This window comes from Paramormyrops kingsleyae, chromosome 5, assembly GCF_048594095.1.
Source record: "Paramormyrops kingsleyae isolate MSU_618 chromosome 5, PKINGS_0.4, whole genome shotgun sequence".
Classification (NCBI taxonomy): Eukaryota; Metazoa; Chordata; class Actinopteri; order Osteoglossiformes; family Mormyridae; genus Paramormyrops; species Paramormyrops kingsleyae.
Genome location: NC_132801.1, coordinates 34,660,511 through 34,687,330, shown reverse-complemented (window position 1 = coordinate 34,687,330; position 26,820 = coordinate 34,660,511). Strand labels below are relative to the sequence as shown.

The 26,820-nt window shown below is 43.0% G+C and overlaps 1 protein-coding gene and 1 long non-coding RNA gene across 9 annotated transcripts in view; one reads left to right on the top strand and one right to left on the bottom strand.

Moving 5' to 3' along the window:
• LOC111836527 (SH3 and multiple ankyrin repeat domains protein 1-like) overlaps positions 1 to 5,863 on the bottom strand; it is a 76,460-nt gene extending 70,597 nt beyond the window's left edge. For all 8 annotated transcript variants that reach the window (XM_023797878.2, XM_072712649.1, XM_072712647.1 and 5 more), the window contains exons 1-2: positions 5,706 to 5,863; positions 5,463 to 5,575 (exon numbers count right to left, since the gene is read on the bottom strand). The gene's annotated coding sequence lies outside the window, so the exon portion shown is untranslated. The remainder of the gene's footprint in view (positions 1 to 5,462; positions 5,576 to 5,705) is intronic.
• A 15,613-nt stretch (positions 5,864 to 21,476) lies between these two features.
• On the top strand, positions 21,477 to 26,158 carry LOC140591000 (uncharacterized). Its single transcript, XR_011991886.1, has 3 exons — positions 21,477 to 24,302; positions 24,465 to 24,642; positions 24,877 to 26,158. It is a non-coding gene; the product is annotated as an uncharacterized lncRNA (long non-coding RNA).
• The last annotated feature ends 662 nt before the right edge of the window (positions 26,159 to 26,820 follow it).

The window sequence follows — 26,820 nt, the reverse complement described above, 5'->3', positions numbered from 1 at the left end:
GAATGACAGCACAGTGTGAAAACAGCATTCGGAAATAGGGCTTAAAAATGTGCATGCTAATGGTGCGAAAAAAAGCACAAAAAAGTTTTAAAGATAAATAAAAAGAAATACCTGCTGAAAAATATTATCCATCTGACCTATTATCAGTGACTGATGATGCCCAAGCTGTTACTTCATTACTGCAGTTACTTTACAGTTGGCTAGTATTCTTTGAATTATTGTTGTCATTGATCATCAGGAGCTTATTACCAAATATGGAAATCCAGTTGTGGAGGCATATAGTCTGGCTGCAGAGTCATTAAATGTAAAAAAAAAAAAAAAAACTTGACAGCCAATAAATATTTTATATGCCATTTATAAGCCCAGTTCAGTTTATTTTGAATTCAAAACAATGCCTTATTTCTGCTGCTGCTGCCAGACCGTTCAAGACCTGTGTGCAAGCCTGGCTGTTTACACCTGGCCATCGCTGACGTAAGGTGCCCAGCTATGAAACACGTCATCCTGGTGGGGGCGCTGACGAACCCCACAAGCATGGAGACTCTCCAAAACAAACGACTGCGCTTCACATTTTTATATATAAGAATCTGATTTATATATAGACACCATGTAGTCTGGGCTAAAGATCGCTGATGTTGTGCCGTCATGGGGGCCATCTGTGAGCACTGACTGTGAAACGGCGAAATGGTGGTATGAAATGTAGCTGATGGATCACACTTTATTATGATGCCTTCAGTCTTTGGGAGGGCATTAGAGATCAACACTCAGGAGGTGTGAGCTGTAAAGTCTGGGAATTTTCATTGCACCAGTTGTAACTCACCTGGATCCATTTCTATATACCCTTGAGAGTCACTCAAAGAATGTCTGTTTACAGAAATAGAATCTAAACTCACACAGCCTCTCTTCTCCATTATTTCATTTTAAGATACACATAATGGATCGAACATCCGACGCATTGAGAGGTAGGAGCTGGACGGAGCAGGTCCATGATCAACGCTAATGGACAAGCAGCGGTTGGGCATTCACTGCTCTTATAGTAAATGAATTGTTCGCAGCGTCAAGGAGTCCCACTGGGCCCTCGGTTAAGTCACCAGTCATTATTGCACGGAGTCCATTACCGCAAAATACATTTACTCTCGGGTCCCGGTTGCTACTGACATCCAGCATTGTGAGAAGCGATGTCAGCCCAGCCTGAATAGATGAACGAGAACGACAGGAGAGATTATTACGACGAAAGGCAGCCACAGGGATGAGTTTTGGGGCGTATACCTCAAGCTGATTTTTCAAAATGTTTTGTTCTCTCCTTCCTGCTCTCGACATCATCATACGCAGACTTGCGGACGGGGGCAGCCCTGCTTTTGTCATCTGATCGCCCACAGCTTCTTAATTAATAAGGCTTTTTGGTTCACTATGAATAAGGGCTCCTGGAGCTGGTGTGAGATTCAGTTGTCCAGGCTTCCATGACAGTGCCTTTGTTCACACGAGTATTAACGATTCAAATACTGCATAACCCCCTCGCCCCCCACCATAAAGATGAGTAGCCAGTGACATACTACTGACTGATTTGTCATATCATATCAGGAACTACTCCTGCATACATTTACATTTAACAGTAAGGGAATGCATATCTTGCAGCCGATTTTGTGCCCTAATTTAGTGATGCGGTTGGGACATAAGCAGCAGCTTATTCCTAGGGGCACCTGTTTATTTCTGGCACTGGTCTGTAACATTTTCACTTTACCACAGTTTACCTGTGTGAGTCTTTAATTTGCCACCGACACGGAAAGTGAACAACGAGGAAACACTCACGGCAGACCATCTGTCGAAAGTGTACTCTTGGTTATTAACTGGCACAGCCAGGCTTTGGTATGAGTAAGCCTGATATAGTACCGCTTCCAGACAGTATTACTCTATGGCTTTTGCACTGTGGGGAAAAAAAAGAAAAACAAAATCCAAAGTGGCTCTCATTAGCATTGTCCTCAAGTGGTCAGAGCATGAAAACATAGGAAATTGCACACTTTTCGTTTTTAAGTGGGCTTTGCCACCCAGCTATTAAAATGCTCCTTGGTTGACATTCACTTAAGTGATATTCAGCAGCTTTATATGTCAGTTGGAACAGTTATTGACTGATTTTTTCCCCTGTTGTAATGCAGAAATTAGCACACTATAAGTCAATATCAAGAATATGCAACCATAAATGCTATTTAAAGATCCGCCATAAAGAACATAAATATTATACACAATTCAGGTCACTCAAACCTAAATCCCTGCCATACTTGTCCTGTTTCAATGCCACCCTAGTTCCTGCTCTTCTCAAAGGCATGTTTTTCCAAAAATAACCTCTTCAATAACACAGTTTTGGTTTTTGACTGCCACCACATTATCCGCTCTTCGACATGGCAATTAAATGTTAAAAAGTAAAGAAGAAAAGGAAGGGACAAAACGACTTGGAACTAGTTTGTCCAGACAACGACCGCCTTGCAGCACTCGGTATTTGCTGCTTGTTGTCGGATTGTATTCCCGTACCTCTCTGCTATTGGTTAATTTCCCCAAAAATTGCTTACGTGTGGTTGGTGACATTCCCTGCAAATTGCTAACCCTTCATGAGTCAGTTCTGCAATACCGGCAGTGAAAGGCTTCTCATTCACGCATTTTTAGAATACATTTGAAAGTGAAATAAGCAAAGCAACCCAAGTAAAAATATACAAATTATTCATTGTGTGGGGATATTCACAGGTTCACATATACATGACTGTCTCTGTTTCGCCGGCCGTTTACTGTGATTTAGTAATTTCCTATAGCCAGTATTAAACGCAGAGCCCTCGAGCCGGCCCGGGACGCCAGGAAGTCGCTCTAAGATGCTCCCGGCCAGGCTGATGTTGTTCCTTACACACTGCAGGTGACATGACACAAAACAATGGCGATGGTACCAACTGGAGAAGTGGTGTGTTTCCCAAAGTGCTGGAAGACGCCAAGCTGCAAGTGTCTGACAGGTCTGCTGGAGGCGCCTTTGCTGCAGCACACCAAGATATCAGGGCCACCTTAAAAGCTCTCCCCATGACAGAATAAAGCCAATTACGAAACAGCACATGCCATGTCCCACGCTCAAACTATGAGCCACAGAACTCAATTTGTGGAAAATTCCAGATTGTTTCTGAATGTGGTAATCTCCATAAAAATAGATAACGATATGGTGAGGCATTTGAGACATTCTTAACAGTAAACATTGGGGGAAATGCCATCCAGGACATCGGGGGAAGGTGAAACAAGTGACAAAGATAAATAGAGAACATGACCTTAAATGAAACAGGACAAGTGTCAGGGTGCAGGCAGACATGACGGAGTGGAAGATGGAGGATGGATGGAGGAGAGAGAGGTACATCTTTGACCTCAGACAACAGATGACTGGCAAAGTTTGCCACAACAGAGAAAGGGTATCCCAGATCAGTTTTGCAGTTTGGGCTTGATAAGAGGAAGGACAGCAAATGAGCTAGATAAAAATAGACACGCAAACTACCTTCCCACTGCCTCTGAACTAGCACGGGAAATATTGTAGGTCAGTCATTTTCCAACCATAGCCTCTTCAGATATTACCTTTGGCGAAAGGGGGCTAATTTGGACACAATGAGCTAGGGAGGGATGAGAGGAAGGACGACCACAGGATTTGTGGGACGCGCTATGACTGACGGGGTATTAAATGTGGCTCATCGCAGAGCTGCGGGTTTGCTTATTTCTCGTTTATTATTTTTAAATAAATCTAAATCTAATTTTAGAGTTGGTGAGTTGGTGTGCTGACCTCAGTATGCTCAGTCAGTGAATCAATACGTAAGCTGGTACAAGCTAGTCAACTGCCCCCCCCCCCCCCACCCCATCACCGCACCCAGCCCCGGCGAACAGCAGGAGTTCAGCTATGTGTTTTAAAATGTCATGAGGAAAGGGCCTCAACTACAAAGGCTGAGCTGCTGCTGGTTCCCTGACAGACCGGTGGATAAAAAAGGCAAGGATGGGAGAGAGATCAGAGAGAGGCAGCGCTGGGTCTGAGAACCCGCTCTCCCGCTCCGGCTGCGGGTGGGGGAGGCGACGGGGAAAAGAAAAAAAAAAGTTTATACATGTAGGCGGGGCCAATGAAGCACAAAACAGACCGTTTGGGAGATGATCTGCTTTATTAATCTCTCCCTCAGTGATGTAATTCTTAGCTCTCTCATGTTCTGCAGCAGATCGCATCATGCCTCTATCACTCAGCTGTAACTACACCAGCATCTGGTCTGGCCATGACCCTCCCTCTATTCTTCATATTGTGGCTTTACAACTTTCATTTCTCTCCGTCTGTTTCTTCCTTGCTCCACTTCTCGCGTCGGTCCTCCTCTTCTGTCATCCAGCCTTATCTCCCTTAATTCTCTGATTTTTATTCTCTTTCTCTATTCACAGTCATGCAGCTTTCCCCTATAGATATACTCTATCAGTCATCGCTCTCTCCGCTCCATCCTCCTGCCTCCGCTCTGTGGAAACGCACTTCACTGTATAATTATGCTCGCCCCATACAGTGACCCAACTACAGCATGTCCATAGGCGATGTGTACACTGCCGAGTGCGACAGAGGGATAATGAAAGATGACGAAGACATGGGGGCCAAAAATAGAACACATTGGCCGTGCATATACACCTTCCAGGTGCATCACTTTTATTCTCATTGCCTTAAATTCCCACCCTCCAGCCAAACTTCAAGTGGGAATTCCTGGTCAATACTTGGGCTCCTTCTTCCCACATACATGCATATAAAACTCTGAATGGATTACAAGGCATTTTGCAAAACAGTTTGAGTAAAAGCCCACTATATAATTACACACTCAGCCACTCTGCATCTCTGACTTGCCTTTACCTCTCTTCCACCCTTTATTAACTCTAACTCTCTTCTGTCGCTCTCATAAGCGATCCCCTTTTTCTTCCTCTGCACCTCACACTCCTCTCATCCTTTGCCGTGTGCTCTCACTATAAATAACCGCTCTCTCCAGGGCTCTTGCAAGAGCTTTCACATTTCTACTGTTTTCTGTGTCTGTCAGTAGTGCCTCGGCCCTGAAATACTTAACGCTACAGCAGACAGCATCCGCCTTTTCTTTATTCTGCCTTCGTTCCTTTAACCAGACGATTAATTCCATAGACAGGTTTGGGGAAACTCCTAATCCAGAAATCATTTAAGTGACTCCAACCAATGCTCTCTTGGTACAAATGCATGCACACACACACACACACATATGTATATGCACATCCAAACATGCACAGGCAGAAATGTAACCTGGGACTCCAAAATTCCAAAATCGCTGCCCCCACTGCCTCCCTACAGCAGCGGCTCCTGTTCCATCATCCTGCCCATCTGTCCCTCTCTCCCGTTCGCTCACGTCTTGTCGCTCTCCCTGCCAGCAACATTTCCCAGCGAAAGGAAAAAAAAAGAATCATCCTTCTCTTACTGCGTGCAGTGCTTCCTTCTCCTCTTCGTCTCCGAATCGCACAGCCCTGCTTCCCGCACAGAGGGGGTGACAGAGTGGAAGGGATGGAAATAGAGGGGATCCAGCGGCTGGTACTTGGGAAAAAATGAGAGTGAGAGACAGACAGAGAGGGGGGGAGGAAGAGAGAAAGAGGCAAATTTAATAAAGAACTGATGGGGGGAAAAAATCATAAAAGGTTGGAATGAATTTGCATTTAAAAATTACATTTTGAGGTCTGTCCCCTCTATCTACAATTATGTCTCTGCATATCCTTAATTCTCAGCAGCACACAGCGGTAATTGCTGTAGTAACAGTTCAGATTCCTTGGGCGCTCTCTCTCTCTCCCTCTCCCGTTCTCTCTCCCCCCCACAGTAGCATGTTCAAACAGCCCTGATCTCTCTCCTGCTCAGCTGGTTGGTTGGTTTCTCCCATTCATCCCCTCCCTCCCTGCCTCTCTTTTCACTTCTGCTCCTCCCACTTTCCTCCTCTCTCTTTGCTGCCCCTCTCCCTCCCTCTCTGTCTACATAGCATCCAGTCATCCAGCTCGCCCCCTTATGTTGCCGATGTTATAAATGATTTAAAATATTCAAGATACCGTAATGGACTTTGCACACATTGCTTTTCAGGGTATTATTAAGAAAGATTGCAAATGTGACGACACTGAGTCTTAGCAATCCGAGATGTGATTTTGGTTTAAAAATGCATTAAGCATTGCAAAAACGAGATTATGGCTTTTAAAACATTGCATAACAGCAGAAGCATTATAATAAAGGCATTATTGAGAAAACAGGAGCCAGTTGGTGTATGATTTTAATGTCTTGATAAACATGTATCTTTATGTTGCAATAAAAATAGAATAAAATAACAAATGAATGAACACAACAGCTTTTTGGACATCTGACTTGTCTCTTCCGAGGCGCTTACCATTAGCCATACCTTCTGTTATATCACTACCACACATCTACACAGCATGAGCACTGCCAATGAATTTAAGATCTTGCAAACTAAAATGGCAAAACACGCATAGCCGGTTGCTATGGGTCTAATTCATGTTTGTCTTTCCGTAGGAATGGCATAGAGTTAAACGAATTTGTCTTCTTATTTCGTCTATTCGTCTAAGATGTTCAGAATAACTCTGTTATTTTGGTGGCTTAGCAGTAAATCCACAGAAGTACATTTACTCCCTGAACCCCAGCTTGTTATTAAGTTTGGCACAGAGCGGTCGCTTCTCAGATAATTCTTTCTTTCTCCCAATTCTATTACATCTCCTTCATTTTTCAGAGTGACAGATGGGCCTGTCTGCTCCCAGACTCTCTCCCCTCACCCCTCGTAGTGGGCAAGGTTACTGGTCTCCAGACCACCGCTTCCTCATGCTGCCGGCGATGGGGATCCACGGCACGCGTACTTACACCTCAATATGATGTGACACAGGGCCTCTGCGCGCGGAGGTTCCGCTATCCAACGGCGCGCGACGCTGTCGTCCGGTTGCCCTCACTAAATACTATCACGCGCCGGTAGCGGAGGAGCCTCCGCCTGCAGAGGCCCTGCGTTACGACATGACCTGCCTGCACGTACCAGGGAGTCAAATAGACTCCGCACGTGAAACAGACCCTACCAGCTTATATGTAAAGATATGCCCATTCAGGTAAAAGTGCACAGCTGCGGACAGATCCCGCACCTTACCGACTGAGTGACCGCCGCTATCCGCCGTGCCCTGCCACGATCTGCTTTTTCATCCTCTCTGAATGTATACGACCCAGCTGCTGGGATTTAGTTGAGCCTTTACATGATTTTGCTCCGTGAAAAATTAGCCCTTTTTATACACCAGTACTATGCGTATCTGCAAGGTGAGTAGGGCTTAGGTCACAACACGAGCTTGTACATAACTTACAGGTCAATTATGAATAGACACTGAGGCAAGAAATTATTCCATTTAAAGCAATAAGTGGTTATCTGAATTTAGAGTAGAAGTTTGAACGGATATCCTAGTATTGCTATTACATCCTAAGCGTGACATTCTCTGTCTTCAGCTGTAGTTATAAAGAACCTTCCTGCAGTATAATATTGTATATGCTGTGCGGCTTCCTCTGAAGTAGCTATTTAGTTAAAGAGAGCGCTTGATATCCTGTTCCGGGTGCAGAATCACGCTTCTTCGACTCTCGCTTGGCTCAAATAGTTGACTTTGTTTTAATATTTCCGTCACTCAGCGCTTCATGCAAAACACCTTAAGAGGAAACAGAAAGAGCGAGAACTAATGGTGACGCTGTCAGAACCTGACATTAATTAGTCAGCATCAAGTTACCCAAATACAGTAATTAGCCTACCTAAGAAGATAATGACAGAGTTTTCTTTATTGTTTGTGTTACATTAAACAAGAAGACTACTTAAGTTAGTGGAGCAAAGCAGGTTGCTTCAAGTCACAAATAAATTAAATGAAAGCAACATTTGATTAAAAAAAAAAAGAAGAAGCAATTGATTAAAATACTCAACACGGTTAATCGGATAATAACAATAGGGCCTGTATAAATAGTGGTGCATTTATTTGTTTGTGTTTATGTAGTTATTAATTTATTTATTGAGGCCTTCGGGGCTATTCTGATATTAGCAAGCCAAGTCATGCAGTTCATTTTACCTTAAAGCTAGCTAAATAAATTGGGAAAACAGCCTTTTAAGCACCCTATTCACTCAGAAATTTTAGATATATGTATACTGTATATATATATAAAGGGGAGCTTATTAGCAATTTCATCTCAGACAGTGACTTGTTCAGGGTGGCGTGGTGCTTGTTGGGTTGCACTGTAGACTCCAGCATTACAATTCTGCCCCAGATCTGTGTGTGTGGAACCTGCTTGCTCTCCCTGTGTTGCACAGGTTTTTTCCTACAGTCTAGAGATGTGTATTTAGGTGAACAGCCGATTTAAATAGCTTGTTGTGTGTGGCTGCACTAGACCGGCATCCCATGCAGGGTGTTCTCTGCCATGTCCTCTCTCCTCCCTGGGATGGGCTCCAGGTGGCCTTGCACTGGATCAATGGTTGGAAGATGGATGGATTGCAACCGGTGAACTGTGCCATTCTCTTATTAGAGAGGAAAATCATGCAGGTGTTTCTGCTAAATATGAAGAGAAACAAATTACGAATGCAGGCTTTATTTTAAGAATCTCTTTGGTTCTGGCTAAAATCTTTCTTTTGGGTGGCTATTCAATAGCAGTTAATTAAGAAAAATTTAGACGGCTACCAAGCAAATTATTCTTTTTTGATTCATCTTCTAATTTATTTCAAATTTTATTTATCAATAATTTAATATTGCAATTATCAGTTATATGTGGCTTGTGTGGGATTTAAACGTTTAAAACTAGATCCATCGAGGAATTTCACCAGAAAGTTGCCGGTTCAAACCCAGCCTCAGCACGTCTTTGGGTCCTTGAGCAAGGCCCTTAACCCCCAGCTCCCTGGGCACCGCTACGGGTGGCTGCCCTTCACGGACAACTTATTCTACAAAGAGGGAGGCGTAAAGACAATTTCCCAACAGGGATTAATAAAGTATTTATTATTATTATTGTTATGAATTTCACTGCTTCTACATCCAAACATATGTTTACAATTAGTTAAAGTTATCATCCATCCATCCACCCATCTTCCAACCATGGGGTCGTGGGGAGTTACCATTCATCTGACTTCTAATTCTAATCTTATTCGGGATCATGGTTAGCTACAAAGTGGGGAATCCGTGGGATGTCTATCACAGCACATATGCACAATTTAAACACACATATATGCCATACAGACACTCACATACTGTTTTTGGACTGCGAACCATCGCATAACATAGCATTCACTTTCCTGCACGCACAGAACAGTGGCCAGATCTGAAATCCCGGCAGTCCCACCCACTGAGCTATCCGGCCACCCAGGGTAATACTCACATTAGCGGTATTAACTGAGGCAGTTACTGCAGGAAGCCAAAGACAGTAACGGTAACACAGCCAGGCTTCAGCATCTGTGCCGCGCCTGATGAACCCTCAAATGCTGCGGAGACAAACTGGCAAGCCCTTGCCAAAGTATAACCAGCATAAGCATCAAGCTTACACGACATCGCGCTTGCACACAAAGGTCGCAAGCGGCGCCACTGAATCGAAGCCAGGCACGGCACCTATCTGGAGCAACAACCACTTGGGAAGCCTGGAGAGAACACACCATATTTAGGGAAATGGGAAGATTCTGCTGAACCTTTTACAAATGAGCAAGATTCCGCCACTTCTCTCTGAAAAGAGTCCCGATTTAGCTACAAGCAGTCAGAGCTGGTGCTAGACATGAAGGAGAAAGTGCAGTAAAATTGCAGCTTCCGAGGAAGCCATTAAAACCGCTAATGTGCAGAAAAAGCAAACGCTTCTTATTGTGCTTATTCCAGGGGAGTTTGCATGCATTTGTCTTAGTAGGCATTAAAAACGTACGCGACTTGCAAAGAAAATGAGCTTCCTGCAAAATAAACAGCAAGAAATGAATTGCAGTTGAAACATCTCGCTGAAATTCATACTGTACATGACTGTACTGACTGTACTGACATTTCTTGAGCTTGCATGCACACGGAACAGCAAAAAAAACATATGAATTGATTGTGAAACAGTGATACATTTCATACATTACATTTGTATGACATAATGGAATCGTTACCAGAATGTTTTGAGTGTTTAAATCAGAAAAATTATAAATCGTCTTCATTGAATTGGTAGCATAGTTTAATTGCATATGTCATAAGAATCCTTGTCTGTCTTTGAGGTGAGTGTTGGCTCCCATCAGCACACTCCTTATGTTGAGGCTTTTTGAAGCACTGATCATCACATTTTCCTGCACGCCCCTCACACCTGAAATTGATTCTGACCAATAACTGTCCAGTGCCCCCAGCTTTGCCATTAGTCCTCTCTCATATTACGGTATTTAGCACGGTGAGCTATCTGATGGATCTAACAAAATAAAGTCTATCCATCCATCCATCCATCCATCCATCCATCCATCCATCCATCCTCTGTATCTGCTTGTCCTATTCAGGGTGGACATGCGGCATCCACACACACACCCATGGCAGGGACTCAGACCCTGGTCTTAGAGGTGCGAGGCGACAGCGCTAACCGCTAACCGCTGTGCCACTCTGCCACTCTGCCACCCCAAGGTCAAGTATTTGAGCCTAATGGGGGTCGGTGGCAAAGGGGAGTGATCTTTCATTCAGAACAGGATGTTAAGCACTCGGTTTTTAACTAAATAGCTACTTTATCATTATTATTAGCATCATTATTATAACATGGCAAACAGTAATGTCCTTTGTACAAAAAAGCATCCTCATGCTTTTATTGTCCTAACATTATAGCTGGATGAACTTTTCTGTACAAGAAAGTGTGTGTGTGTGTGTGTGTGTTTGTGGATTATGTTCATATTACATTGTGGGGACCAAATGTCCCCCAAAATGGAATAAAAATCTGTTATTTTGACATTGTGGAGATTAGAGTTTAGAGTTTTCTCCATAGAAATTAATGCAGAGTCCCCACAAAGATGTCATTACAAATCTGTGTGTGTGTGTGTGTGTGTGTGTGTGTGTGTACATACATACACACATATCTGCAAGGACCTATTTAATTTCCATCCATTTAGTCATTTTGTTGAGTATTGCAGGGTTTAAATCATTTCCATACAAATATACAAAGAGTGACTTTATTGCAGGGGTGTCAGACTCCAGTCCTGGGGGGCCGGAGCCCTGTGTAGCTTAGTTCTTTCCCTGTTCCACCACAAATGATTCAGCTCAAGAGCTGTGTGGCAATTAGCACCAGGAGTTGAATGAGGTGTGTTAAATGAGGGGAAACCCAAACACGTGCAGGGCTCCGGCCCCCCAGGACTGGAGTTTGACACCTGTGCTTTATTGTCTTATAATTAGCCACTTCACAAGTTTGACTGGTCTTCCACAACAAACTCACGACAATGTATGTGGTGTGTAATGGAGGGTGGACAGTAATGACTGTGATTCTATGAGATCTGCTCGAAGCAAGGAGCAGATCTATGGATATGATGAAATCCCATTAATAACACAGCACTGTTTTTCCAGTTTCGTATATGGTCACCAGAGGTGGACCTGTTGGCATATGTAAATCATGAGTGAAACTCAGTGAGCGTCAGTTTGAAAGGTGAGGTGAAATTGAGGATTCTCGCATGCTGAAAGATGCAGGGGGTCCGGCGCCGGGTGGCACAGTCAAAAAATAACTTACTGTTGGAAATGTTAAGGCTGGAAAGCTGGTGCGATTGAATGTGTTATCACTGCAGCGGAGAATAGCTGAAGGAGCGGGCTGTGATGGGAGCAGGACAACAGGCAGGCATGTCTGCACCTTTTATGCTTGCAGCACCGGGGGCATGGCAGGGACAAATGTACATGGAGACTGGATTGGGGGGGGGGGGGCAGAGGGGAAGGGGATGAGGGGGCAGGCTGGGTGAAGCCTTAGGTCCATTTGGGATGGGGAGGGCGGCCACTCGAGTGCAGTTTGTGGGCGGCGTGGGATGGTTGTCATATTTCTTGTGTCACCGGGCAGTAAGGTCTGGAGGCAGCGCTCCCATTCGCTGTCTGCTACTGGGGAACAAAAAATACAAGAAGGTTGCACACAGCTTTCACCTTCAGTCTGCCTGCACCGTGGGTTTGAGCAGCACCGGTGAGGTGGCCCCGCCCCCTTTCTCTGGTCACCCGCGGCCGCCGGCCGTGTCCTGTCCGCATTCCTCGCAGGCAGTCACCGCTGTCCGCAGAGAGATTGCGGACACTGTCCATCGGCGCGGTGCAGAATTCTGCCACCACACTCAGGCGCATGTCTGTAGTGTCACAAGGGCTATCTGAGATCTTGGGAGCAGGGAGCGGGAATGACTTTGCAAAAGAGTGCTTACCGATTAAGGCTTTCTTTTGGATGCTGGCAGGGCTGTGAGTGACAACCAGAAAGCTGATGTAGTGTTAGGAGCGTTGGAGGAGAAGCCAAGCGTGAAATCAGTCTTACATCCTGCAGTTCCAACAAACTAGCGAACAGGTGTTTCATGTGCTGTAGGCATTATGTGGTGTTACATGGCAACAGAGTTCCTGTTGATAAATCATAGAGTCCGTATTTTTTTAAATGTGAAACGGGGTGACGCAGTGAGGTTATTTGGACTCTAAGCTGTAGAGGAGGAAAGTCCAAACATATTAAGACACTGCCCTATTGCTGGAGATTGTTTACCATGCAACTACCCCTCAAGAGGGCTCCCGATCCTGTTTTGGAGCCATCCTGCCTGCAACCCTCTCCCAGTATGGTTTTCTTTAAGGGGGAAACAATGGACCATGTCACCGATGTAATCAGAATGGTTGTATTACGAGCTACAGTGTGTTTTGTTCCTCCATAGATTTAAACACCAGCTTATCACAAGGCACATACACACCATAGACACTGTAAGCCATGGGAGCCGGTGGTAGCCCAGAAAATTAAAGAACTCGATATATGGTGCTAAAGCTAAGGGCTTTGCAGACATGGGGTCCAAGCAGAGCTTTTCAAAGCTTATATTTTCAAGGAATTCCACAGCCATAAGGTGAAGGATGCAAATGACTTCATGGAAGTTCTTCTGCTAGCAGCTGCCTTGTATCAGGAATGAAGTGTAACAGGATGGAGTAAGAGGGGAGTCCGCCTGTTGGGGGGAATTAGCAAACCATCATGTTGCCCCCATGAAGAGCAGCTGGAGTCTGGGTGCCAGAGCTATGAATAGCATCTGAGGCATGCCTCCTGTAAAGTGGGTCGGTTTGTCAGCTTGAGGTAGCAAATCTGGTCACCCTTCAAAAGAAGCATGGATATTCAGTTTATGTCATGAGGATAGCCCTTGTGGATCACTGTGAGGTCTGAGCATTTCCCCAGATATGGTGTACCAGGCCATCTTAACGTCTATATTGTGTCTATAAAGCAATTGCAGAAAGATTTACCGTTTCTGCATATGTTATCAAAAACCGAATCAGTCATAAATGTGTATCTTGTGTTGTTATCAACAATAATGAATCTGTAGACCTTCCAGTAGAGGCTGGCAGGTGAAGGTCTCTTCCAGATACTAAGGAAAGGTGGCACTCCTGATGCATCGGGGTTTCTAGCCTCTACACAGATGCTGCATGATATCTGCAGTCCTCTCACAAAGCTGTAGCACCTTACGCAGTCCAGCCATCCCTTACTGTTCATTATTGTTATTTTCAGATCATAGAACCATTTGCACTTCAGTATTTCTACCCATCTACGCCTATGAAAGAAATGAGAAGAATTGTAGCCATAGTAATTATAGTTTGAACCAGAGAGGTTCGTATAAAAGGTTTAAAGACTATATTTGTAGTTCTAAACGTCTATTCTATGCACAACAATCCATTAGTCCATCTCAGACCTACTTCTTAAGGTTGGTGGAGTTCTATTAGGTTGTAACAGTGCCTAATTATGATTGAAGTCGGTTTGGGTTATAGAAATGCAGATGTTTTACTATACGGCAGATTTATTGAATTGTTCCTATAGATGAGGAGCCAGTGGAGTTAATTGTCTCCTGCTAAAAGGTGAAATGGAGCTGGACTCCAAGGAGCTCATTCGCCGTTGAGCGTATAGTGATCTTAATCCTGGCCCGAGTGCCAAAGGAGCAGACAATGTGCAGCGAGTGTGGGAAGCTGCTGTTGCGGCATTACTTAGCGCCAATATGGCGCAGTCACAGGTGAGGCGCTTTGGCGGATCTGCGTCTGGCGGCATCCAGCTGAAAGGCTGCGGCAGGAACGCGGACAGGCAGGGGGGGTCACCTGGGATGTGGCACTGGAATGTCAGGAGACTGCGGGAGAGAAAGCAATCAGCTTAAGCGGGAAGTATGTCGGAAGTGTGAGCACACAGGCTTTGGTGCCTCTGGGCAGACAGAGCAGTGTCACACATTGCCAAATGTAATGGCTGCAAACCCTATACCTCGTATGGCATTACATTACACAGCGGTACATTATCAGCTGTGAAAAGTCCTGTCACATGCTTGACAATGCCACCTATCACCATGAATTGTACCACAAGAAGTATTACTCCTCATGTCTATATTTCTTTTTGTATAAATTGTCATGTACAAGAAACCTGCACATTAAAAAAATAAATGGCCTTTGAACGTTTCCTTGTCCTTTTTATCATCCGAAATTCAGGCCTTTTTAAGGTTTAATAGAGGGGAGGTGGTGATGTGCATGCAGCTCTTCAGAGGACATAATGAGAAAGTGTGCAAGTTCCTCAATTCTGCCTGCTCTTAGGGACGGCGGGTATGATAAAGCTCACAAAGCCGGCCGGCAGCGGCACAGGGCACAATCCTCATGCCAATGCGTCTCTCTAAAGAGTGCAAATGTCAGTTTGCCCTGCAAAATCCTCCGTATTTCCTCAGAACTCAGGCAAGTGAGAATCACTGAGGATCTGAGTATGTATACACAATCCTCAGTGACCCCTTTTGTGTCTCTCAGCCTGTGCCCTCATTATGGGAAAAAAGACTGCTCTACTTGCCTGTGGAGTTAACCCCTAGCCTCCTGAGCAAAACTGGGACATGGAGCGACAGAGGAGAGAGAAGAAATGGAGAAAAAGATGGAAGATGGAGCTGCAGGAAACGGAGGGGAATGGGCGTGAAAAACAGGGGCCGCGGAATGACCGTGGTAATGGGGAGGGGACAGGGCAGGAGTGACGGAAAGGGAGAGACTTAAAGAGGGCAAGGATAAAGGAGACAATGTGGAAATAATCTGTGGAGAAAAGGCACAATCATAGGAAGACAGAACAGGTGGAGGTCTGGCCTGGATTAAAGCAGAGAAACTGTAAAGTATTTTCAGGAATCGTGAGAAATGCAGGAAAATCGGGCTGCGGAAATAAAAGGTAAAACAGGACAAACACATACAGGAATATATAGATCGACATACTCAGTTTGAAGTATGCCTACTATCTGAACTACTTACGGAATGCTTTGGAAGTGCACCAGCGGACGCAGCAGGAAGCGTGGAAGCTAATGGGCAGCTCTGCAGTCTTGTTCTTTGCTCCCTAGTTGGTCTGTTTCCCAGCCATGCTTTCACTTCTGAAGGCTCAGCGAGGTTAAATTCCACTTTAAACTATGGAGTCATTATTATGAAATCAGTATGTATGTAGTATGTAGATGCACACAGATCGGTATCGATTCATCTCTCGTCCAACTCGTCCAAGTATGGACTCGTAGTCTGAGCCCTATTACGGTGTTAACATAATGATCCTAAAAATAATAATCGAAAAAATAACACTTAATGTACAGTATGAATGTAGGGTACCTCATCCATGGGGGGGTAGTGCATCCCCGTGGTTGGGGGTTCAAATCCCACTATGCTCCGTGTGTGAGTTTGCATTTCCTCCCAATATTGTGTGAGTTCCCACCCAAAGACATGCAGTTAGACTAATGGCCATCTCTACCTAAAGTGTATAATTGTGTAAGTTCCCTAAATTGGACTGGCATCCCGTCCAGGGTGTACCCCGGCCTGGTGCCCTGTGATGGACTGGCGTCCCATCCAGGGTTTACCCCAGCCTCATGCCTGTACTACTCTGTGACTCTGATTGGGAAATGCAGTTATAAGATGTATGAATGTATTGCCTATGTGTGTTTTAGCAGTAATAATATGAAAATATAATTATAAAGGTGGTAGTGGTTCAGAAAATAGATGGATGCTTCTGACTTGTATTGGTTGTTTTTTCCATATGAAAGAAGTTATCCAATAGTCAGATTCATGCTGCATATTTCATTTCTGTGTAATAACACTTCAGCAGCGGTGCCTAATGTTATAACTATTACATCGAACCGTGAGTTAAGTATTATTGTACTTTGTGAGGACCTGCCTTGGCTATCAGCATTCCGTCCTTCTCCTACTCTATGAACCCACACCATAACTCATTCTATAATCATCACTTTACCTTCTGTGTGAAGGCAGCAGCTGTTTCGTTAAGCGTCTAACAAGGCCTGACTGGAATATCCCAGGGACTGAATTACGTATGGGATCACACATGTGCGATTACATGACTTAGGCATTAGCTAGTGCTAATTCTGTTTGGTGTGGCGTTGCAGACACACAAACCTATGCATTAACATGTTGCCAAGATGCAAGCAGATGGATATATATAATTCATAACTGAGTTAGTGGATAAAAATTTCATAATTTGAATACATGTCAAAATGAGAGAATATCCACCATCGTTCACAAGGGCTCCACCTTGTGGCCATAGTCATTTATTGCTTATAATTTTCGAGCTTTAAAATGTATTGTTTGTTTCACTTAATTTATTTTTAAATACTGGGGTCTCATCTATAGTTATTTTATAGCCTTGACATTGTTGGCAATATTTATGTAAACTCTGAGATGCATGAAGCATACAAACCTGTCATAATCACTAACTCACAAATGGGATTATACGCTATATGAAAACCGTGTTCAGACTGGCTCATGTGAGATAATATGAACATGCTGCAGTTAGTAAATTATAAGAATCTTGACTAGTAAAATAAGAGTTGATACAAAGACAGCTGTCATATTTGGTTGTCTGATGAAGAAAGATGACCCAGAAGTTATAATGAACACAAAGCCAGTTTGTCAGTGGACTCAGTATTTATGAAGGCTGACTATATGTCTGGTTTACCACACCTGGAGTTCTTGTTAAGAGGTAATAAGCAACTGAACTGAGCATACAGTAGGTGACATAGCTGTTGGTGGACAGCAGATTCCTGCTTGTCTGATGTAGCACAGTGAGTGACAGTTAATGAATTTATAATGTGACAGTAATTCAAAAGCCACAATGTTTTAAATGGCAGGCAAATTTATTTTTTATTCTTATCAATATGACAGAGAAGTGATAGCATCATTTCTGAAAAGAAGACCAGTTTCCCTCGCGAAAAACGGAACCGTATTGTAACACACATTTTCTTCAAGGAAAGTATTTTTAAAATCCAAAGTGTCAGAGCCAGGCATGAGAATTACTGCATGCAAAACGATGACCTCCAGCCTCGTCAGCACAGACATTGTTACGAGGGCTGGTGCGAATGTGTGAATCTTAACAATGCAGCGTGAGGTTTGAAGAACAAAATAGCTTGGTAGCAAACTCAGGCCAAATTTTTCTCTAGGACTGATAGCTTGCAGTTTGAATGAGCTGATTTATTCTCTACTCATTGACCAGACAGTATATGCTTCTGTTAGCAACCCCCAACTTTTTAACTTTGGTCACTTTGCTTGGCAGGAAGTTTCTAATTGATTCACTGAGCTGGATTCCTTGAAAGGTTAAATTCTGCCCAAAAATTCAGTATGGATTTTCCCACGTTCAGAGTACTGATGATTCTTTTGTACTGTGGAAAGAAACGTTTTGTGAGAGATGAGGGTCTTACACCGGTCTACAAAGTGCTAATTTATACTTATAGTACTTTCAAATTTTTCTTAAATTAAAATTAAATAATTTTTCCTAAATAAAATTTTTAATAATCTTACTGTATACATTATACACCTTTAATATAGGCAAAAAGCCTAAAAATTATGTCACTAAACACTCTGGGTGATAATGAAATTATGAGTCGGCATAAAAAATGACATAAAAGACACCCCTTAGTTGTTCTGTGACAAAATCGTGGTTGACCAGTGTAACCATCAGAGATCTGAAAGTCAGGTGAGATCTATGCTATGAGATTTATGATCTCACTGACTATGCCTATGTTTAAACTGAATGGAAGCTTTTCTGCCATTTGTACAAGTATGAGCAGGAGTGCTTCCAGGCTTAAAAATTTGGCCTAATATATATGCTTTCATAGGGCCCAGATCTCCAGCAGCACCCATGAGTATGAGAACATGTACTTTGGATGCTTCGTTGCACATACTCCGTCTTGCTCTCCTTTGAGTCACACACACATATGCTTACACACAGGTGAGAGTGAAGCCTGGGGTGTGAGCACAGGCTAAAGGCCGGTTCATACTACTCTGCACATGTAGACACGTTCACGCGTCCATGCGCTGCTTAACGTTATTGTGTGTCTCTGCATGGACAGTGTATGCAAAGTGAAAAGTGCGCGGCTTGACTGGCTAAGTACGAACGTTTCTGTGTCCGTATACACAGTGTGGACGCACGAGTGTTACGCGTGTTATGGGTGTGCAGAGAAGTACGAACCAGCCTTTAGCCAGCGTGTGACAGTCCTGGAGCTGGGAGGTTAAGGGTCCTGTTCAAGGGCCTAACAGCAGCACCAGCCTGCTGCCCCCAGAAATGGAACTAGTGACCTTCTGATCACGGTAGAGAGCTCCATCTCCCTGAGCCACACACTGCCCCCTAATGGTGAGAGTAAAGAAGGGTTACCCGTCTCCGCTTTTGAAAATGTCAGGATGAGAACAGCCCTCAGGAAATGGTGTCTCATCCCACCTCTTAAATTTTTGTTCTTGCAATTGACTTATTTGATCATTGTCTTTCCGATCACTCTATTGATTGATGACACAGCACAGCCCGGCTACCCGCTTGCCTACCTCTCCTCATGTTCCCACCTTCAATATTTTCTCAGCCTCTGCATTTCCCTGCACTTATATGGGCATGAGATATGGCCCAAAACACTTCTAATCAAATCTTCACTTTCTTTTTCTGCACATTTTTCATTACCTGCTTCTTCCGTAAATTGTTGTATAATTAGTTTATTTCCCCATTTTTCATTCTCACTGTCTTTATTAGTCATTTTCTCATTCTGTACAATTTTCCTCTCACCCGCTCCTTGTCACTTTCTTTGCTGCTGTCTGTCAGCAGTTTTATTTGAGATGGGCATTGGGGGGGGGGGGGAGGGGGGCTCGTCCCTCACCTCCCATTTTGCTCATTCTGTCTGCTGCTTGCTCTGCTTGTATCACAGCCTAGGGCAGACCCGGGTAATAGCCATGTCCGCAGAGATATTCTTACAGGGTTGTGCAATCATCTAAATAAAAGCAGGTAAAATTTGCATATTTGCATTAATAATACATATATAACTTTAAAGTGAAAAATGCACTAGTTCTACTGATTTGTGCATGTAATGTGCTAATCTCCGGTTGCCTTTCCCTTCCCACCGATTTGGTTTTCTTTTGTTACCTTTTTTTGTTTTCTAATCTTGACCACAGCTTGTTTGACTGGTTTTTTTCTCTCCTTATTGTCATAAGTCTCAGATTTATTGACATTCCAGCTATGCAGTATTGGCAACTTGGAAAACATGTGAAATACATTCATGTGTTGTCTTTGTCACTGCACTGTCAGTCTGAGGGATGCAATGATGTCTTGAGATCTTTAGGGTAAAGGGATCTGAACCCCATTCCTGCTGTGTGGGATCTGAACCCCATTCCTGCTGGGTGTGTGAGGATTCTAAATATGCTACCTAGAGATACTACAGTTTGTTCTCATAGTCCATAAACATGCATTTTGAGAATCTTGTGTCTCTGAATTGCCCACGGTGTGTGTGAGTGTGCATCCTGTGATGGGCTGGCATATCGTCCAGGGTGTTCCTTGTCCTGTCTGTGGAAGAGGCTCCAGAATTACCACAAGCCTGTACTTGATAAGTGGCTGCAAGATGAATAGAGTTTCCATTTCACGCTGCCAATTCCATTGTTTCTCTTTCCTTCTCATTCTGTTTACGTGTATAATGACATTTAATGTTCATTTGTGTCTTTCTACAGTGACCAGTCAGTTTAACTTTATTCCTCACCTTTTTTCCACACTTTCCCGTCTCCCTTCCTTATCTTTCATTGGCCTGCTTCCCTGACTGGAACTGACAGTAAACAAATACATCACAACTTTTCTGTAGCTAATGTGACTAATTTTAAGGGGACTAACATTAATGGTATTTATTTTAGAGTTAGAAGGCCTCAGTATACTTAGGAGAATCTGCCAGATGTGTTTGCAGGCAGCCCAGTGCATGCAGATGCCTGGTGTCATTCAGCCTTACAAAAGTTTAGCATAATAACAAAATAGATAATGCAATAAAGAGTGACTACAATCAAATGTGTATGAGCTGTGGATGCATTTCAGCTATCACCAAGTAGCCCTGTTCCTTAATCTAATTAAATTTCTCTAAGTAAATTTATTATTAAATGTTTTACTATGCCTTCATATCCATTTTTCCACCTCGTGGAAATATTCTCTACTTATAGCTGTCCAGTTTAATGGATTATGGAAAAAAAGCTTAACAGTCCACCCTCTAGTCATGAAATATCTTGTATGGTGGCGATGAATTATAATAAAGTCCTAAACTTAGCTGGATAGCTGAACATGATTACTGTAAGCATCAGGCAGCTATGGTCAGGTACCGGTGATTTTGAAATTATCTGTCTGGGTTTAGAAACTGCTGGGGCAGTGGTGGCTTAATGGTTAGGGAAGTGCACTTGTAATTGAAAGATTGCTGGTTCGAATCCCTAACCAGCAAGGCACCACTGAGGTACCCTGAGCAAGGTACCGCCCCCAAGCACTGCTCCCTGGGCGCTGAATTAGCTGCCCCCTGCTATGTCACGTATGGGTTAAATGCAGAGGACACATTTCAATGTTGTGGTGTGTCAACAACAGGGGCGTAGCAAGCTTTTCAAAAGTGTGGGGGATGAATTACTTCAGCTGTTTTAATTGATTTAATATTGAAACTGTTTGTGATCAATATTCATTCAAACATCAATAGTTTTACTAATGAGGTTTCTGCTGAAATACATCTGAACATACTGTACCTTATCTGAAACTAAGAAAAGTAACATTCCTACTATACTGTACTACATGAAAGACACACTGCAGACTTCAAGTATTTCTCACATGGATATCCAGCGAATTAAATAATTTAATTTATTATCTGTAAAAACAAAAAACATCGAAAAGGCATGTGATGTTTTAAAATATACGGCTTGTTTACCTCAAGAGCTTCGTAAAAAGACATGAAAACAACAGCGAAACCGTGTACAAATCAGCGCGCGACTGTCGTGCTAGGGAAACTGAACTGCCCGGAACACCGGATTCGCCATTGACGACACCGGCTGGCTGTAAAGTGTGCGTCAACCGGGCTAGGCTCGTGGAGCATCTCAGCCCCAATAACAGCATTTTTGTTTTTATTCACAGAACCGGCCAGTATAAGAGTAAGTTTCAAATTTAACTCACTCTCTCTTCGCAGCCTCAAAGACAATGATGGCGTGAATGCGCGATGGCGCTGGCGGGTAAGGTTTAAAGTATGGGACATTCCGAACAGGGGGCCGCGCGCTCCTTCTTCGGTTCAGTCTCTGTCCAGAGATGACCTTTAGATGACTATTTTCATGTATTTAAAAAAACTGTGATTTATCTACAACTACGTGTATAATACGCCCCCCGCACCAAAAAACGGTGTGACCCAGTTCGCTATATAAAAACAGGGATGCACAGCGCAAGCCTTTAATTTCCGTTGGTAATTTAATGTCGGTGTTTTCCCTTTAAGAGCGACTTTTAAAAGTTCTCCACATCATTTTAATTGCTTAATTATCCAAATATGTTGCATGCATTGCAGTGGAAAAACTGCTTTGTTTAAAGAGAAAAAGAAGATGCTTTATTTATATAGCACCTTTCATACATGAAATGCAACTCAAAGTACTTTACAATAAAGTGAAATGTGATTTTAAAAAGCTTTTTAAAACAATGAAGTGATTCTGCTTCTCTGCTATGGGTATAACGTATTCCAAAGTTTCAATGTTGAAAACAGGACCCTTAGTCAACATTGATTCAATGGCTCATTTTCAACATAGAAATTGTTGTTGTTGTAAAAATGTTGATTTAAAGTTGAAGTTGTAACTTCAACCACAAAACAAACTTTCTGACCATAATTCAATGTTGAATCAATAACGATTGCTATCTGGGAAAGTACCTGGAAAACGGAGATGTAAATAATCATAACAACCATAAGTTCCCGCCTCCTCTGCACGAGCTGACCGATAAATCTAATACACCAAGAGAGGCAAGACTTAAGGCAGAACAGCCAATCATCAGCCGGTGTCATGTTTGAGAGGGAGGGGAGAGGAGAGCTGAAGTGAGCGTAGACACAGAGCGGCCAGAGAAACGGAGGAGCGAATGCGAAGGCATTTGTTCAAAACTGCGGGAAAACTGTAGAAAAAGTGTGGGTGTTGAACCCTCTCACCGGGAAAAGTGTGGGTGTTAAAACACCCACATCCCCCACGGGTGCGACGCCCCTGGTCAACAATGACCACTGATCTCTAAATTCTCTACAGTCTAAATGAAGTGACCATTTTTGGACTTTTTGCAGCCATTGTGGTGAGCGTAAAATGTTTAGTGAAAATACATGTAGCTTAGCTAAATGTAATTGGCACGTACCAACAGCAGGAATATTAGCATATTTATTTGTACTTAAGAGTCGGAGCAATACTTGGGTGGATAAGTTTTGTCTTGCCAGAAGACAAGCTCACAGTACAGTGTTTCATAGACAAGGAAATCCCAGCAGTAGATAAACTCATAGATATACTCACAAGTCAAAGTCAAGACTTGAAAGTAATCTGCTTAGAATAAAGAAAAAATGGACATTAATAATCAAGTGAATGAAATGTGTATAACTTGGGAAAGCCAAGGATTTTCTGTGAAGTAGCTTCTCCAGAATTGCTGGCATGTAGGTAGGTCTCTGTAACTTGGAATGTTTGCGTACTTAACAATGCAAAGTTGCTCTACATTACAGACCTGGTCATCAGACCATCTGGCATGAGCTAACAGGAAAGGAGAGTAGCAGGCCAAGGAAGTGTCCTCCAACATGACTGCATAAATAATACGTTTATCATGGATTTGTCCTTAAGGGTTTTCTGTTCTTTTATATTAATAAATGAAAATGCAATGAATTTGCATAATTACAAATAAATTGCAATATAATAAATTAAAATAAACCAAATCAATAGACACCGAAATATCCCTTTTCGGTCTTACATTATTTAAAATTTTATGCTCATCAGTAGTAGATGGATGGATGGATGATTTTTGTACATTGTTAGCAAGATACTACTCACAATATTATTTTCCTTTTACAAAATGTATTACCCACACTGAGTCAATACTTGTTTTCAGTCTTATCTATCAATCTTAGCAAGTTTAAAAGAAATTTGCTATTTCCGTAAATAAAAAATGATAAATAAAAGATCACAATCATTGCTGTGGAGCAGACCGGTTAGCCAAGACGTGCTGTGAGCTGCTATGCAGTGGTAACCCACATAACAGCCATGTAGACATCCCTGTCTTACAGGAAAAAGTGGCCTCATGCAGCAATGAAGAACATGTTTAAGCCTTTCTTAGTCTCAGACAGCAGAAAAAACTCCCGACAGCACCCAGGTGCTCTCCTTGGAGAGGTCTGCACCATCTGGTGGCTTCACAGCAACACTGATGAGTCAGACTTGACTACTACTGCAGAGCAAGACTGCTGATATGCCCCAAGGGAACATTTCTGTATATCCCGATCCCTTTCATTACATATGCCAAGCACATCCCAACCAAGGAGAGAAGGTAAGCCTCCGCCTCAGCCGGATTCCAAACACCCATGGCTGTGGCAGGAGAACAGGACAGTCCTGAAAAGATTCAGACATCTTGTTTTAGTAATTACTGACAGGTCTTTAAAGGATGATGAAATAAAACAGAGGAAACATAAGGGAGTCCTAACCAAGGTAGGGAAGGCCTTGAATGATCCTCTGTAGTTTTTTTTGCTTTAGTTACAATAAGAGTTAGCAGTGAAATAATACCTACCTTAAAGGACCTACCTGGATCTCTTGATCAGAGATGAAGTCTGTACTACTCTCAAGTTCCCCATGGCAAAAGACCTCAGGCAAGTGTGGGCAAACCCAGAAGTCCTAGGCTGAGGGCAAGTTTCAGGGAAGGAAACTCTGCCTGCTGTTTGTGTGCGTACACAAAACAGCATTTTGCATTACTCAGCCTTCATGGAGATGGTGGGTGAGGTGTTTGAAAATGTACTCTACGGATTCTGCAGTTCTGCTGGGTGATTTCAATCTGATGAGGGCCTGCAGCACATACCTGAGCAATCCAGTGCTAAGTGTGAAGCAGCAGGGATGAGAATTGGCACCTCCAAATCCAAGGCTAGAGGACTATCTTGGAAACGAGTGGATTACTGTGCCGTTAGTGAAGGACTTCCTAAGGATCCTGTCACGGTAAGAGGGAACATGAGATTGACAGGAGGATTGGTTTGGTGGCTGCATTTATTTATTTTTTTGCTGTACTGAGGAGGTCCATGATGGAGAAGCAAAGCTACAGTAAACCATCGGATGAGCTTTGGGGCTTACTGGCCGATCTGTCTTGATCCTCACCTATGGTATTCAGCTGTAGCTAATCTCTGAAAGAGGTTTGCTGATACAAATAGCCTTGCTGATCTCACTCTCTTACAGGATGAGTTCAGATATCCAGCGAATCCTGAAAATACAACAGCTGCTGATTTGGATGGAGAGTAGTCATCCGAGGTGGTTTGGGCATCTGTTAGAGAAGCCACTTGGTTAGAGGAGATATTCTGAGCATATCCTACTGGATGGAGACCTCAAAGCCAAATCCAGGTCACACTGGGGGGATACTATCAGCCAGCTGGCTTGGAATTGACAGAAGAAAGAATCTGTACCCAAAGGTGCAAAGTTCAGGTTCAGAAAGTAGTAGTATATATATAATCAAAAAGTAGTTTGTGTATATAAGATTTTGTTTCAACCAACCTGTTGAGTACTCTGTGACTGTGACTATGTTCAACTGGTTGATTGAAGCAAAATCATAGTTTGGATTTGTACTTTCTGAACCTGACCTTTCCACCTATCTGTACCCTTGGAAAGACTACTAGAGGTCCGGCGTAATCAGGAATGGTCTTACAGCTGTTTGCCAGTGAAGATGGGAAAAAACAGCTGTGTCCAGAATATTTCAGTGCAGATGTGACAAATGTAGATGGCAACAAAGTCAATAGACAATACAAATGAGCACTGTTCTTTACAAAGCAACACACTCAATGCAAGAAATGCCGAACTGCCATCATTCTCCCTTGTCCTAAAACAACTTTGATGTCATTTTATTCTTTGACTTCCCACTTTCCTTGGCCTCAACCCCTCCCCTTCAACTGAGGTTCTTAAAGGGAGAGAATAAATTGCAAGCACATTAGAAAAGGTAAAAGTGCCACCAAGCTACAGTACTTGGAGGCTATACAGTGGCTGAGTGAAGTGGCTTGGAGAACCACACTCAATTTGTGCAGTGTGATACGATCATGACCCTGGTCAGCCCTAAAGACTGATGGATCACTATTTCTCAAAGATGCACAGATTGCACCAATTTCCATTCTCCAAATTAAAGTCTGATGTCATCCCTCAGACCTGTTGACAAATGGATACTTGCATTCATGTAGATTAAATATTCCTTTGTCTTTACCCAACAGCTCCTGGATTTCTGTAGGTCATGCAAGGTTTCATCACCAGAAAACAGTGCAGTTTATACAGTATTATGTCTAACAAAGAGTTCTTCAGATTCGTTTCAGTAACATCAACTTTCCCCACTGCAGCACGACATTACTAATTACATATCTACACTGAGAGATAAGCTCTCATTTATATCTAAATTACTGGTAATGTTAAGGATGTAGACTATAAGGAACAGCAGAGAAAATGGACACATGCTGTTCCCCATGGGAAAATTCCCCTTACCCCAACTTGCTCTCCATACCGGTGAGAACAAGCTTGCAGTCATAGCCAAAAAGCAGCCACTTTGCAGCACCTAGAGAGAACCCCACAGACATGTGATTATTTCATAAAGGCTGGACAATCACAGGCACAGAGGCTTAGACCACTGAGCCACACACTGCATAGCACCTAAACTTTCTAAAAGTAGGATGGAGCCCTCGGCACTCAATATCCTCCTGAGACCCCACCCATTAATTTATGTCCATTGTAGTGGACATTTTGTTTTTGCATCTATCTTTTCACTGATGTAAGGAAACATATTTATTCCTGTTGTACACTAAAGAGGACATGTAGTGAAATTAAAAATAAATTTGAAAAAATCTAAATTGTAAGATGTCTTATTTCCTCCAAAGACAAATAACCTACAATTGAAGGACACTTTTTTCCTTGGGTCTCAGGAGGATATAGCAAGCAACTGACTAGCCTACTCTGAGGTCTAGCACAGATTAACAGAACTCAACAAGTTTTACCTCATTCCTGGTCATACCGATTTAACAAAATGCCACTTACAGACCTGGACATGGTAGATAGGCCTCACCATCTGTCCAAGAGGAGAACATAAGCATTTGGTAAGAACTGACAATAATATTAGACATGGGGGTAACAGAATTCTCAACAATTTGAGCA